This window comes from Vanellus vanellus, assembly GCF_965231255.1.
Source record: "Vanellus vanellus genome assembly, chromosome: 1".
Lineage (NCBI taxonomy): Eukaryota > Metazoa > Chordata > Aves > Charadriiformes > Charadriidae > Vanellus > Vanellus vanellus.
The window spans coordinates 111,837,850-111,851,727 of record NC_138905.1 but is presented as its reverse complement, the minus strand read 5'-3'; positions in this window follow the sequence as shown (position 1 = coordinate 111,851,727).

The window sequence follows — 13,878 nt, the reverse complement described above, 5'->3', positions numbered from 1 at the left end:
ACCATTAAACCCTGAGAAATGCCATTGTTTTTCTGTTAGCTTGAACAACAACAACAAAAAATCATAGTTAATGTCTCAGTACTTGTAATACCTGAAGATTTCCTCTCTGCCCCTCCGACACTCAGCTCACACTTGTGGTGACCCACCAGTACCTCTCCAGCTCGCTGCCTTGCCGTTTGGCCGCCGGTCTTCCCCGCGTCCCGGGCACAGCTCGGGTTTCGGAAATGGTGCTGCCACGTGAGACAGCGCCGTGACAAATTCTGTAGAAAGAGGAGAGGTAGAATTACAGGCTGGAGTAGGATTGTTGACAGAGCGATTTACCGGTAGCTCAAGGATTCAAGAGTAAAGCAGGAACATGAAAAGGCAGAAAACTGGGAAGGAACGAAGGGTGTTGAGCCCTCAGCTGGCAGTCAGTCAGGGCATCGCTGTCGACAGCGTCAGTGGATTTGGTGCGTGAGTGCAGCTCAGCGGTCCCTGAGGTCTGCGGCTCTGTTCCCACGCCCGGCTCCCCCATCCCACCCCCCTCCCTGCGCCATGCCTGCCAGCTCAGCAGCAGCTCTTCGGGCGTCCCACCAGGGCAGCAGCACGCTGGTGCTTAGCCAAAGAAATAGCTCAGTGAGCCTCACCGATCGTGTGTGTGTGTGTCAGAAACAATAAATACTTGGTTTGTGCTTTTTTTTGTATGTAGGAATATTGGAATAGCGTAGCCAGTAGGACCAGGGAGGTGATTTTGCCCCTGTACTGGGCACTGGTAAGGTCGCATCTTGAGTACTGTGTTCAGTTTTGGGCCCCTCACCACAAGAAGGACATTGAGGCACTGGAGTGTGTCCACAGAAGGGCAACAAAACTGGTGAGGGGTCTGGAGCACAAGTCTTAAGAGGAGCGGCTGAGGGAACTGGGGTTGTTTAGCCTGGAGAAAAGGAGGCTGAGGGGAGACCTTATTGCTCTCTACAACTACCTGAAAGGAGGTTGTGGAGAGGTGGGGGTCGACCTGTTCTGTTGAGTAACAGGTGATAGAACAAGAGGAAATGGCTTCGAGTTGCACCAGGGGAAGTTTAGATTGGATATTAGGAAGAATTTCTTTACTGAAAGGGTCATCAGGCATTGGAACGCGTAACCCAGGGCAGTGGTGGAGTCCCCATCCCTGGAGGTATTTAAGGGTTGTGTACATATAGTGCTCAGGGACATGGTTTAGTGGTGGGCTTGTCAGTGTTAGGTTAATGATTGGACTAGATGATCTTGGAGGTCTTTTCCAGTCTAGGAGATTCTGTGATTCCATGATATCTTGCTTGCAGAGCCTCTGTACGTGTCTACAGATGGCCAAATATAGTGACTCAAGCGGTAAAAGGTGTCTGCATTTGAATGGCACATACAGTTTCTGGGTACCTGCAGGTATATTGTTATATGCTGGCTGAACCTGACATAAGCAAATGTCCTTGATGATACATATGGGTATCAGTGCTACACACCAAGTATTTCAGGGAGAAAAAAAAAAACTGACTGCTATGTACAGGTCGTAAATTTGCAGTGAAGGTGATCATTTATAAAGTTAAAAAAGTTTTGGTTGCATACAAATGGAGACAAAAACATTCTAACTGTGAAATTTAAATTTAACATTAAATGTACACCAGATGTGCTACTAGGACACCTGAAATAAAAGAAAAAAATCTTAATATTTCATGTGCAGTAGCATGTGTGTGTGCCCCTATGCTAGCAGAAAGAATGAATACGCACACTGATTTTACATTTCTCATCTTTTGAAATTATGTGGGTAAGCTTCAATTATTTTTTTATATTAAAAAGGGTGACCAAAAAAGGCCATACTCCTTCATATAGTCTGTCTAATGGAGGTGCCTGAGGGAAGATCAGGTCAGGCAACATGCTACCTGTTTTTTAAGGATACCTGATCGTGAGGTGAAAAAGGGCCTACCTACATACTAAAGAAAATGCTCGATATATGTTCTTTTAGGGAAGATATTACTTAGCAATGATGAAAAATCTGCATGCTTCTTAATAATCACCTAATACCTAACAAGGGAAGGCTTCTGCAGTTCTGTGTGTGTCTGTCCTATTCTCTCCCTCTACCCCAGTAACTCAGGAATCTGTTCATTTTACCTAAACTTGATAGAAAGCTACAAATCTCAAAATCTGTATGAGATGGTGTGGCTCAAGGAGATTTTAGGAAGCCCTTTACAAGTGTTCTACTTACATGGAAAGGAAGAAGTCTGCAGGACAGGGTCACACGAAAGCATTGGCAGAGGGTGAGTGGTGTGTGCCTGTGTTTGGGAATGCCCCAACCGTAGGGAAGGCTTTGCTGGGCGCTTAGGAATGAGGAGGAGTCACGAGGCTGTGGGCAAAAGGGCTTTGCTCCTCCACTGCTGCAGCTGTGTTGACTTCTTGAGATGTTCCTGTGCTCGTACCGCAATCCCGCCGTATCCCCCCCAAGCGGAGATCAACACACGGGGTGTCCGATGATTGATTTCTTGCTGTGGGTTGAAGCAGCAGCAGAGCAGCTCCTCCTGGGTTACCGGGACAACCCCGTGATGTCATCTTCTCAGAACACATCGGATCTATAGATCATCATGCTGTCAGAGAGAGGCATTGAACGAACTGGTGATGTTTCACTTGAGAGCAGCAGCAGTGTCGCTGTTAAACTTGTACGGGGGCTCTCGACTGACTGTGTGGGACAGCAGAGGAACACCACCTTACCAAGATGGAAGTTTAGCGGCAAGCTTTGCTTCTTAAAATTACTGACATCACACACAAGAAACAAGGGCAACGAGAAGAGTGGTTAATAAATCTGATGCAAAACCACCAGGAGTCTTTGGAACGCTTCTTTTGTACGACCTTAACTTCTCAGCAGGTCTAAAATCTGACGCAACCCAACGGTGCCTTTTCCAATTCTTTAAAATGTTGCCTGTGTATTAGGCTGGCATTTAAAACACACTCTCAGTGTAGCGTTTAGTTCTACTCACAACATCAAAATAACTAATGCACGTTCAGTTCAAACCTTTGGTCCTTACATATATATATATGTATATATATATATACTCTAGCTCAAGATGCCTCTGAGTAAAATCCTCAGCAGTAATAAACGCCCTGCCGAGACTGGTCCTGCAGCAATTCGTATGTGAACCTCTGTTACAACAACTTCAGGGTCTTCATCATCATCTTCGTTCTTCTTTCAAAAGTAGGTTGCAATGCTGAGAGACTAAGCAGAAATAGGTCATTGGATAGAGGTAGCCTTTGCAGTCTGTGTGGTGCTTCTATGTGGCTATAATCATAAAATCGATGAGACACATTCATACATATCTAAAATGAGAACTTAGCTAGTTCTTTCTGCCTCTTACTTGAAAGCATCAAAACATTTATTGTGCTTTTCTGTGTATTTTGAATACATGCAAGTCAGCGTGTTGGTTCCGTGGTCACTCAAACACATAGCAGCCTTCATTGACTTGTGGTAAGGATATACAATACCTCTGTATACAGCACATACATATAAAGTATATATAACAGTGTATGTTACAAGGCAGGAATCATTGTATCCCGTAAGTGAAGAAACATGGCTAAAGATTGGGTTTATTAACCAAAGGTAGCCTAGCTTCTTTTTTTTAATAACACCAGTTTGGTACAGGTTTCTGAGAAGAACAGTTCCAGTAATTCCTGTTTAAAATATTTTTCCTCCTGATATAGCAGAAAAAAATAAGTACTCTCCAAAGCCAAATGACAGCCTTAAATGATAAGACTTCTTTAATCCGCCTAAAGAAAGATGAAATTATCAAAAAATAGTTTCACGGTTTTCACTTTTTCAATTATTTTTGCTAAGCTGCTGAAGGTAAATATGCTGTGGGAAGTCAGTTTTAAGGGGTTGGAGGAGAAGATGTAATAGTTTGTAGCTTCCAGTTGATATATTAATCAGAATTCAAAATCCAAGGCAGACAAACTTCAAAATGAAAGGATCGTAAACTGCAAATTATTCTGTTTAGAGCTGTGCATTGGAATAAACAATAAGGGACTTCTTTCCCAAGGTGTTTTTAAAAAGTGATCCTCAAAAGATGTTTATGTAGGCTGCAATTTTGAAAAATATTTGTGCTTCTGTCTAGAGGTTTGTTTGAAGTGCCATCACTTTAAGTTCTTTGTGTGGTTCGTCTCAAATGAGGCTTTTGTACAGATGACTTTATTTAAGGATAGATGGTCTTTCAGCGTGGAGATAGGTGAAGGAATAATACAGTGTGAATTTGCGATTAACTTTGGAGCACACAATATTTCTCCTCTCTCAGCACACTATAGGCTTCAAAGAGTTTGATAAGCAACAGCATCCTCCATAATGCTGATGCAGCTGCTGTTCAGAATAAGCTGGACCATATTCTTCGCCCAAAAGCTCCATCACCCAAACGTAAGACGATTTGCAACAATCTTTTGATAATTACTGCTGCCAGCAGCGTGCAGCAAAGGGCAATGTGCAGGGCTGTGTCCTCTGGCACCTGTGAGTGCCGCAGCTGCGGATACTGGGTTACTGGGAGAGGAGCGGGTGGCTGTGGGAAGCCAGGCTCACCTCAACTCACTAAACAGCCTCTCCTTTTGCCGCTGCTGGAGTCACACTACCGGGCTAAATGGGCCGTTGCTCTGACACAGCAGGGTATGTCTTACGTCCTTCTCTTCCCAGGCAGATTAGTTGGAGCACACCAACAGCCAAATAATGGCCATTTCCTGCGGCTGCTGCTATTTCTCTTTCTTTTCTCCCCCCCACTCCTCCCCCCAAAAAAAGAAACTGTAGAAATTCCTTTGCCCTCCAAAAACATGCCTTAAGAAAATCATCCTAGCTATTGGAGGGGGGGGAGGGAGAAAAAAAGCCTTAAAAGCGCTGAATCCAGCCATGGGAAAGATGCACTCACCTACACCACTAACCATCAGACAGGTCAAACTGGTTTCCATTAGCCTGAAATCATCCTGTATATTTTTTTTTCCTAGCATCAAATGAGCACTTATTTTTGTTACCGTATGTACTTATGAAGAATTCCCTTACAACAGTTCCATCCAAACCGCCCAGTTCTCCAAAACTGTATTTTCTCTGCATAATCAACTCCTGAGAGGGAAAGGAGATTCATTTTTGAAGGCACTGTGCTGCTGTTTATTGACAGACAAAGGAAAGGGAAGGAAAAGGCAAGGCCTTTTTTTTTTTTCCTTTTGCTTAGCTTTTTAAAAAAAAAGATATTAATAAGATTTCTCACGACAGTAACTAACAGGTGACCATAACCTCAGAGGAGGCAGTCGACGTAGATCCCCAAGAGGCAGAGGCTGGCCTTCAGCTCTGCTGACACTTCACCCTGAGATAAGCGAGAGGAGGAGGAGTGGGAGGAAGTCCTGTCTTTTCCAGCCCCCACTCCTCCCAAATTAAGCAGTAACTCTGCCTTCCTTGAGATAGCTCCATCTGGACCCCGAGAGTCGGGGTTTGTGAGCAGCAGGCGTGGGACTGACTCCCTCCAGCCTCTCCGCCCAGCAGAGGGGGGCTGACGGTGGCGTTGTCATCGTGCTGTCTCACAGCGCCTGCCGCCTGTCCTTGGGCTTGCCAGGGAGAGGGCTGGGGGCGAAGAAGAACAGCCCGTACCGAGGGCGTGTTTTTCTGCGGCGTGAGAGGGACCTGATAAGGCTCGGAGCCCAGGCAGGCGCTGCGACGCACCGCAGCAGAGATGGCTGAATCGCTGCGCCTCGGCCGCAGGGACACTGTGCAAACCCGCCCTGCTGCTCGTGAGCAGTTGCGGTTGTTTTCTTCCAATGTGACAAATGGCCAAGGTCGCTGGCTTGCACTTATTTTTGTGCTTGTTAAAATAACGCAGCACTTAAAAAAGAATTTGAGTTTTGGCATGCGAGTCAAAGACATTGATCCAATGGGCAAAGCAGAGCAGCTATTGCTGCCCGTAATGCGACGGTGTCCCTCAGTGCCAGAAAAATAGAACTAGTAGCCAGATGCTTTCATCCATTTCCATATTCCTGCTCCATCGTATTCAATCACAACAAATCTGCTAATTAACTGCACTGATCAAAATTAAGTGCCTAATGTTTAGAGTCAACATTTTAGCGTTCAGTGCTGCATCATGGTTAATGTAACCTCTTTGCTAGCTCTAGATTTGCACTCATTTTCTTACACTGCGCATCATCTAGCAGACAAGGTTTTCCACACAGTTAAAATCAGATTACAAAAATATTCTTCTAAAAGCAGATAGCTTATACTCAGTAATAGTTAGCATTTATGTGTAAATAAAACACCTATATGTCTGCAAATCTCAATCACAAGTATATTTGTTGTTTTATCCGGCCAAGGCGCTTTAAAACAGTTCCAGCAGTAACAGCAGGGCGACCGGTTCGGCATCATCTTCCACAAGACGTGAGCAGACCCTGCTAAGGAAATCACCATGGCGATGCGTTACTTCACATTGAAGGTCAGCTCAAGGCTTTGGCAATTTAGCTTTGCTCCATGTTGTTATCGGAGAGGCAGAATCTGGGCAGTGCCTAGCTAAAAGTGAAACACAGCTTTTCATCCTGCGAAAAGTACACAGCTTAATCATCACTTATATTATCTATGCAAAGCATTTGACACTGTCCCACATAGCATCCTTGTCTCTAAATTGGAGAGACATGGACTTGATGGATGGACCACTAGCTGGAGAAGGAACTGGCTAGCTGGTTGCACTCAAAGAGTTGCAGTCAATGGCTCGAAGTATAAGTGGAGACCAGTGTTGAGTGGCGCTCCTCGGGGGTCGGTATTGGGATCGGTGCTGTTCAACATCTTTATCGGTGACATGGACTGTGGGACTGAGTGCACCTTCAGCAAGTTTGCCGATGACACCCAGCTGTGTTGTGCAGTTGACATGCTGGAGGGATGGGATGCCATTCAGAGGGACATGGACAGGCTTGAGAAGTGGGCCTGTGTGAACCTCATGAGGTTGCACAAGTACAAGGTCCTGCACATGGGTCGGGGCAATCCCAAGCACAAACACAAGCTGAGCGGAGAACGGATTGAGAGCAGCCCTGAGGGGGGTGTTGGTTGATGAGAAGCTCAATAGGAGCCAGCAATGTGTGCTCCCAGCCCAGAAAGCCAACCGTATCCTGGTCTGCATCAAAGGAAGCGTGGCCAGCAGGTTCAGGGAGGTGATTCTGCCCCTCTACTCTGCTCTCATGAGACCCCACCTGGAGTACTTCACCCAGCTCTGGGGTCCCCAACATAAGAAGGACATGGACCTGTTGGAGCGAGTCCAGAGGAGGGCCACAAAGATGATCAGAGGGCTGGAGCACCTCTTCTATGAGGAGAGGCTGAAAGAGTTGGGGCTGTTCAGCCTGGAGAAGAGAAGGCTCTGGGGAACCTTATAGCAGTGTTTCAGTACTTAAAGGGGGTCTGCAGGAAAGATGGGGAGGAACTCTTTATCAGGGAGTGTAGCAATAGGATGAGGGGTAATGGTTTTAAACTGAAAGAAGGTAGATTTAGATGAGATATTAGGAAGTGGGAAGATATTATTTACTGTGAGGGTGGTGAGGCACTGGAACAGGTTATCCAGAGAAGTTGTGGCTGCCCTATCCCTGGAGGTGTTCAAGGCCAGGTTGGATGGGGCTTTGAGCAACCTGGTTTACTGGGAGGTGTCCCTGCCCATGGCAGGGGTTGGAATGAGAAGATCTTCAAGGTCCCTTCCAATCGAAACCATTCTATGATTCTATGTTAACCTTCGACTTTGGTGCATCAATTCTTTAGCACACAATGCCATTTTCTATAGGGCTTTGTGAACATTTCAGTTTTGTTTGCTTATCACAGACATTTTTAAGGTGTGACTAGGGCAAGACTAATCTTTTTAAAAAACTTGTTTGTAGCTGCATTTTATCTCTTGAAAAAAATGTACATTTTATATAGCTGGTAGAAGCAGGGAAAATATCATTGCCAAGCATTACAGTTTTCAGACTCATCTGATTGTAACAGGCTGCCTCAGTTGCTAGTTTGGCCAATAAACATCACCCTGTTGGTGTACGGTCCTCTACGTGAGGTGTCTGCTTCAGAGCCTGTCCTTTCTTACCTCCAAATGCCAGTGGCTGTAGCTCTGACGAGCTCCTGTGAATTTATGCATTGGCGTGAGGACATGAAACAGAGCACTTGCTGGAAGGACGCCTTCTCCTGCCCCTGCGAGGCTGCACCCAGTGGTGACCAACCCACACGCCTCTGAGAAACACCTCGAGCTGAGACCACCAGCTGTGAGGTTACCCCTTGGAGAGTGGCTGGCAGGGCTGTCCGTGCCAGCCTGGGGCCTGCCTGACCCGAGCAAGGTGTTCTTTGGGGATTTCTAGCTGGGGCGTGTGAAAGCGGCTGTGTAGGTCAGGTCCACCTCCCCCCAGCTCAGCGCCAGCTCTGGTGAGGTGAAGGGGCCTTCTGCCTGCATGAGCCTTTGGCCACCAACGGGGTGGGTGAGGGACATCTGCTCCCATCTCGTTCGTAGCCATCCCGCAACAGAAACAACAACAACAATCATAATTCACAGCGTTAACCAAAGTCAAAACTGACCTGGCTCACATTGAAAGTGAGTCAGAGACCAGCTGAGGTGGGCAGCGAAGCCGAGGAGGCTGCAAGGACCTGGCGGTGCTGGAGATGGGCTGGGACCAACAGCTGCATCTTGCTCTGCTAAAGCCTCCCCAAAACTGTTATGACCTCATTGCACTTCCACCCTGAAGGCACTTGCAGACCACCAGCAGACACCACTGGGTACAAGTGGGATCCCTCGGCACCAGCTCTCCCGGGGACCCAGCAGAGGAGTCTGGCTTCCCTGGGCCACGGGTTGGTGCCAGGAGGGCACCGAGAAGCACAGGCTGGTGAAACCCTTCCCCTGAGCAGCCGAGCATGACAGGCATTGGAGTGGGGCTGAGGGGGGACACTGCAGATGGGAGTGACCCAAAAAGGGGGTTAGAAGCTGGTGAGGGGGAGCAGAGCATGCTGGTGCACTCCGGGCCCCCGAGTAGTACATGGTGTTTCCCAGTACCCGGGCACATAGAGCAGTCAAATGCTGAATAAGATTAAAAGTCAGAGTCTCTGGTTGCTTGTTCAGCAAGTCCCATCTATCGTGGGAATGAGGGGGAGGAGGAGGAAAGCACAGAAAAAGCCCATACGTGGTTGTCTGAGCAAAGACTGTCTCATCATGACTAACCACAAAGGGAGAAACTACATTGCGCTGCTAACTTTAACTCTGTCGTGGAAAACCAGAACCCTTCATTTTTGCAAACTTAGCTGCATGTGCTGTGCTTTCTACAGTGCCTTCTGCTGGTTTTAAGACAGGAAAAAAGCAACCATATTCCTGTCTTGCATCATATTGAGACACAAGATCAGATCTGTCCAGAAACAATTATCACCCTAACATCTTTGCTTACGCACATGGGAAAGGCAAATTCATGGTGCTCTGGCAGAGCCCTAATTCCCAAGCCGGGCTTGAAACTCACCCAGCAAACAGGGACTAAATTATAACCTGGAAATGAGTAGTATGCACTGACTTGTAGCCACTGCAGAGCCTTTGTGCTCACTGTCGCTCTTGCACACATACATGCACCATCATGGACTGGCTGAGGCATGAAGGCACCTCTGGAGATGGCCTGGTCCAACCCCTGCTCAGAGCAGGGTCAGCCAGAGCAAGTTGCTCAGGGCCGTGTCCAGCTGGGTTCTGAATATCTCCAGGGATGGAGACTCCACAGCCTCTCTGGGCATCCTCTTCCAGAAGTCAAACACTCTCACAGAAGAAAAGTGTTTTCTTACATTAAGTGAGATTTCAGTTTGTGCCCATTGCCTCCTGTCATCCTGTCACTGGGCACCACTGACAAGAGCCAGTATTGTGGAGGACTTGGCAGTGTTAGGTAGGTTAACAGTTGCATTTGATGATCTTAAGAGTTTTTTCCAACCCAAATGATTCTATGATTCTCTGATTTACCAACATGCATCAGATCCCCTTGAGCCTTTTCTGCTCTAGGCTGGGCAGTCCCAGCTGTCTCGGTCTCTCCTCGAAGGACACATGCTCCAGTCCTTTAATCACCTTTGTGGCACTTCACTTGACTCTCTCCAGTACATCTCTAGTACTGGGGGGCCCAGCACTGGACTCTCAGACTAAAGCTCCTTCAAAGTAACAAAGCCGCTCACTTAGTGACTGCTGACCTTCGTCAGTCTACCAGGAGGCTGGGGACACACTCAGGGTTTTCACTGTCACCTCTTGTCATGGTTGCACTATCTTGCATCATCCTTTTGCTCATTGCAGCCAACGCTGGTCAGAGCAAGGCTGAGAAACCGTCTTCGACTGTGAGCTCTCTTTCTAGTTGTGCTACTGGGTTTTTGGGGGGATGACAGTATGCAAATCCATTACCAGTGACCTATCTGTGCTTGTTTCTTCAGCTACAAAATGTGGCAATAATGAATTTGATTGCAAAGCTTAATCTGTTTATGCCTGAGAGCCTCAACATCTGTGTGCAATAGACTAGTGCCGTTATCCACTACTTCTCAGCCTTTAGGGAGGATTATCCTTCCAGAAAGTCTCTGAAATGGACTGCAGCATTCTTCAGGCTTATTTACAAAATGTGGGGCCCAAAACAAAAACAGGAGGTGTTTTGTGCAGTATGGTCCTTGCTCTGGTAAATTCAAAATTGCCTGAGACCCAGTGGCAACTACTGTCATTGCCGATAGCCGAAAGCAGTCTCGCTGGATGAAATAGCAGTAAGCAAGTGTGGTGCCCAGTCACCCATAACAGGATGGCTTTTTCGCTGCCTTGGAGAGATAAATCTGCTTGTGTTGCTCTGCGGTTTAAATCTGATGATCACCACCTTCTCCTCCCACCAAAAACCACTGCATGAAATTAGCTGTAAAAATTCCTATTATTTTCCCTCTGATATGAATCAGCTATTTTATATCACAAGACTGTATGCCACTTGTCTTCTGAATTGCTGCTCTTTGGAGCCAGTTTTTAACTTGTGGTACACCTTGAGCTGCAATTGGAAGTCCGGAGCTAAAACACTGACAGAAGAGGAAGTAAAGTGATTTTTCAGTCTTCTACTTCAAAAACCCAGTGTAAACTCTCAACCTGGCACTGGCGTTCATGAAAGCAGGGCAGAGCAGCTTGTCTGGAGTGTCACATTCCCTTTATAAACTCTGCAAAGGTACAGTTGGAAAGGATGGAGGAGTCATTTGCAGGGAAAAGAAGTGTTGAAATCTATCGACAGATCAGGCACAGTGTGGGGATGGCAATGTCATTGAAAAGACATCCTGACCGCTGGAGTCCCTGCTGTTTTCAAGGCTTTTCTTCCCCGCTGTTAAACGGAGGATGCTTTCTCACCCAGTCCAGAAGCCCTCAGCCAGCAAGGGGGTGACTCCAGCAATATCTCGCTCTCTTGGCAAACCGAGAGCCTCCAGGTCTGGCAGCATTTGAAGCAGGCTACCTCGTGCTGGCACGGTGCTTTCCTGGCCAGCTGAGCCAAGTGAAGGCGTCCTCACTGCCCCACGTGCCCTCCGTCAGCGCCGGAGCACCCTGGCTCCCCACCACAGCTGCTGAGCCAGCCCCGGCCTTTGCCAGCCCCTCCAGGGAGCTGCTCATTAAAGAGGCAGAAAACCATCTGCAGCCTTTGTTGTGGTCCCACTGGCGTATGGAGGGGTGCCCAAGCCTGGGCAGGGTGGAGGAAGGTTGGGCAGGCAATGGGGGTGCGTCGGTGCCACCGGTCACCGATGCTCTGTACCGGCCTGGGGCATGAGGCAGGCTGAGGAGGTGTGTGCCACCAGCTCGCACCCTGCCTACTGTGCTGGCTGCTTACCGTCCTAACCTCCCGACATGAAGAAAGGCAAAGAGGTATGATGCTGTTCACACCGAGGCACGTTTTAGCCAGCCGGTCGGTGTGCATTTGCCGGCTTCATTCCTTCCCAGCTTTCTCCACATCTCCTTCTGCAGGCAGCCGCCTCTGCTCCTGCAGGTGGGCAGGCAGAGCTCCCCGTGGCAATGCGTTGTGCTGGCTTATTTTTCAAACAAATCACTTCCCCGAGCTGATTCACAGTGCCGTTCCGACAAACGGTTGTGTTGACCGTGCTTCATCAGGCAGTATCACCTGGCTGGCCCCAGAAGAGCACACTGCTGGGCAGAGGGATGCTCCATGCCCTGGGCCATACCCCGCTCCGGTGTCACACCTCATCCTTCGTGTACGGGAGTAGGTTGTGGAGCATTTGCAAAAGCGCTGAATTGCATCCAGCGAGATAGCTAGGCCGTCAGTCTGCTGCAGTTTTTAGATGCTTTATTTCACATCCTTACATGCCAGTTAAAATAACCAGGTGTCCCCAGGAGAGGCCCGCACCTGCACGCCTTGGGTTGTGAGCCTAAGTGTCCTGAACACAGCCGCGTGTTGACAAGTCCAAGGGCGTCCTGGAGATTTTCCCAGCAAGAGATCCACTGGAGCATGTGCTTTCTCAGCTGCAAACTCAGCGGCATGAGAGAAGGAAAGACTTGTGCTTGGCCCATGCACTAAGCCCTTCATGAAATTACCAGAAAGACAGCGGAGACAGACCGATGACAGGGATAAAGATTTCCTTAATAATAATTTATTAACTCTGAATGATGAAAGTGGCTAAGAGGAGAAGTTCACATACTATCAAAGGTGTTCAATATCTTGCAGGGTCAAATCCTGTATTATGTAAGGCAACTTTTCACCTTTTCTCTAAAGCGCAGTCTTGAACTGTAACAACTCTAAAACCTGACTTGGGGCTGATGTTTTTGCACTTGATCAACCCTGATTACATATCTGGTCAATCAAGTGGGGCAGCAATGTATCTGTCCTCGATGCCAAGGGCTGGAATACCACAGCATTCACAGGAAGTAGCTACTGCAACGCTCATGAAGAAAGAGCTCACTATGGAGTGAAAAGTAGGGTGGAATAAATTTAGGAGGCTCGTTTCTGTTAAAATAAATTTTTGAAAACTCCATTGGAGTACACCTATTGCCACAATCTTTTTTTTAAGTAAGCAAAACAAATTAGAGCCTGGTTCTGCAGTATGACACTTTAGCACAGTCACCCATTCCTAGGAGCAACTGCTGAACTTTGAAGCTTTGTTTGTATGAAACCCAAGCCAAAATTAATAGCGTAAGTTTTTTAGGACTTCACAGAAGTTGTTGGCTCTCAGTGTTGTTATTTATTTAGTGACACACACACACAAAATAAAAACCCAGAACGCAGAATTAAAGACAACCTATAATTAAGTTGGCTTAATACAACCTGCCAGAATAATTCACGTGACCTGTAGCATGCTCATTTTCTTCAGGGCTTCTTGGATATCCACATGTATGTACAATTAGATTGTGTGGACTTTTGTCACATGTTTGGCTCACTTAATGTTGCTTTGATGGCTATTTAATGTGCTGATTGATCTGTTTCTAACAACAACAAAAAAAAAAGGCAAAAAAAAAAGCTGTTGAGTTCATTGGGTCTTTACAATGAAGAGTATTTAAAAAAGACTACAAAATTCCTAGGTCAGGAAGTGCTAGGACAAGACGGTTTCTGGGCCAGTACAGAGGCAGCTCCAGTTATTCTACCTGCAGTGAGAAGAGTTTCCTCATAGGGCTGAACATGCCTATTCCTCAGCAGTCCCCGAAGTTTTAATGTGGGAAGGACCAGTGAGGGCCAATTAAGCAAAAGAACTGAACAATAACAATCATCTCCCTATGAGAACAAAGGACAGCGTTGCTTCATTGAAGGTCTCCATCCATTTCCACATAGATCTCAGGAGGATCATGAAAAGATGCTATCGTTCACCTTCAAAATTGCAAATAATCCTTGGAGAAGGGATATTGGAGGTGGGAAGGGAGCTTCATCTTTTACATGCAAAGTCAGTGGAGA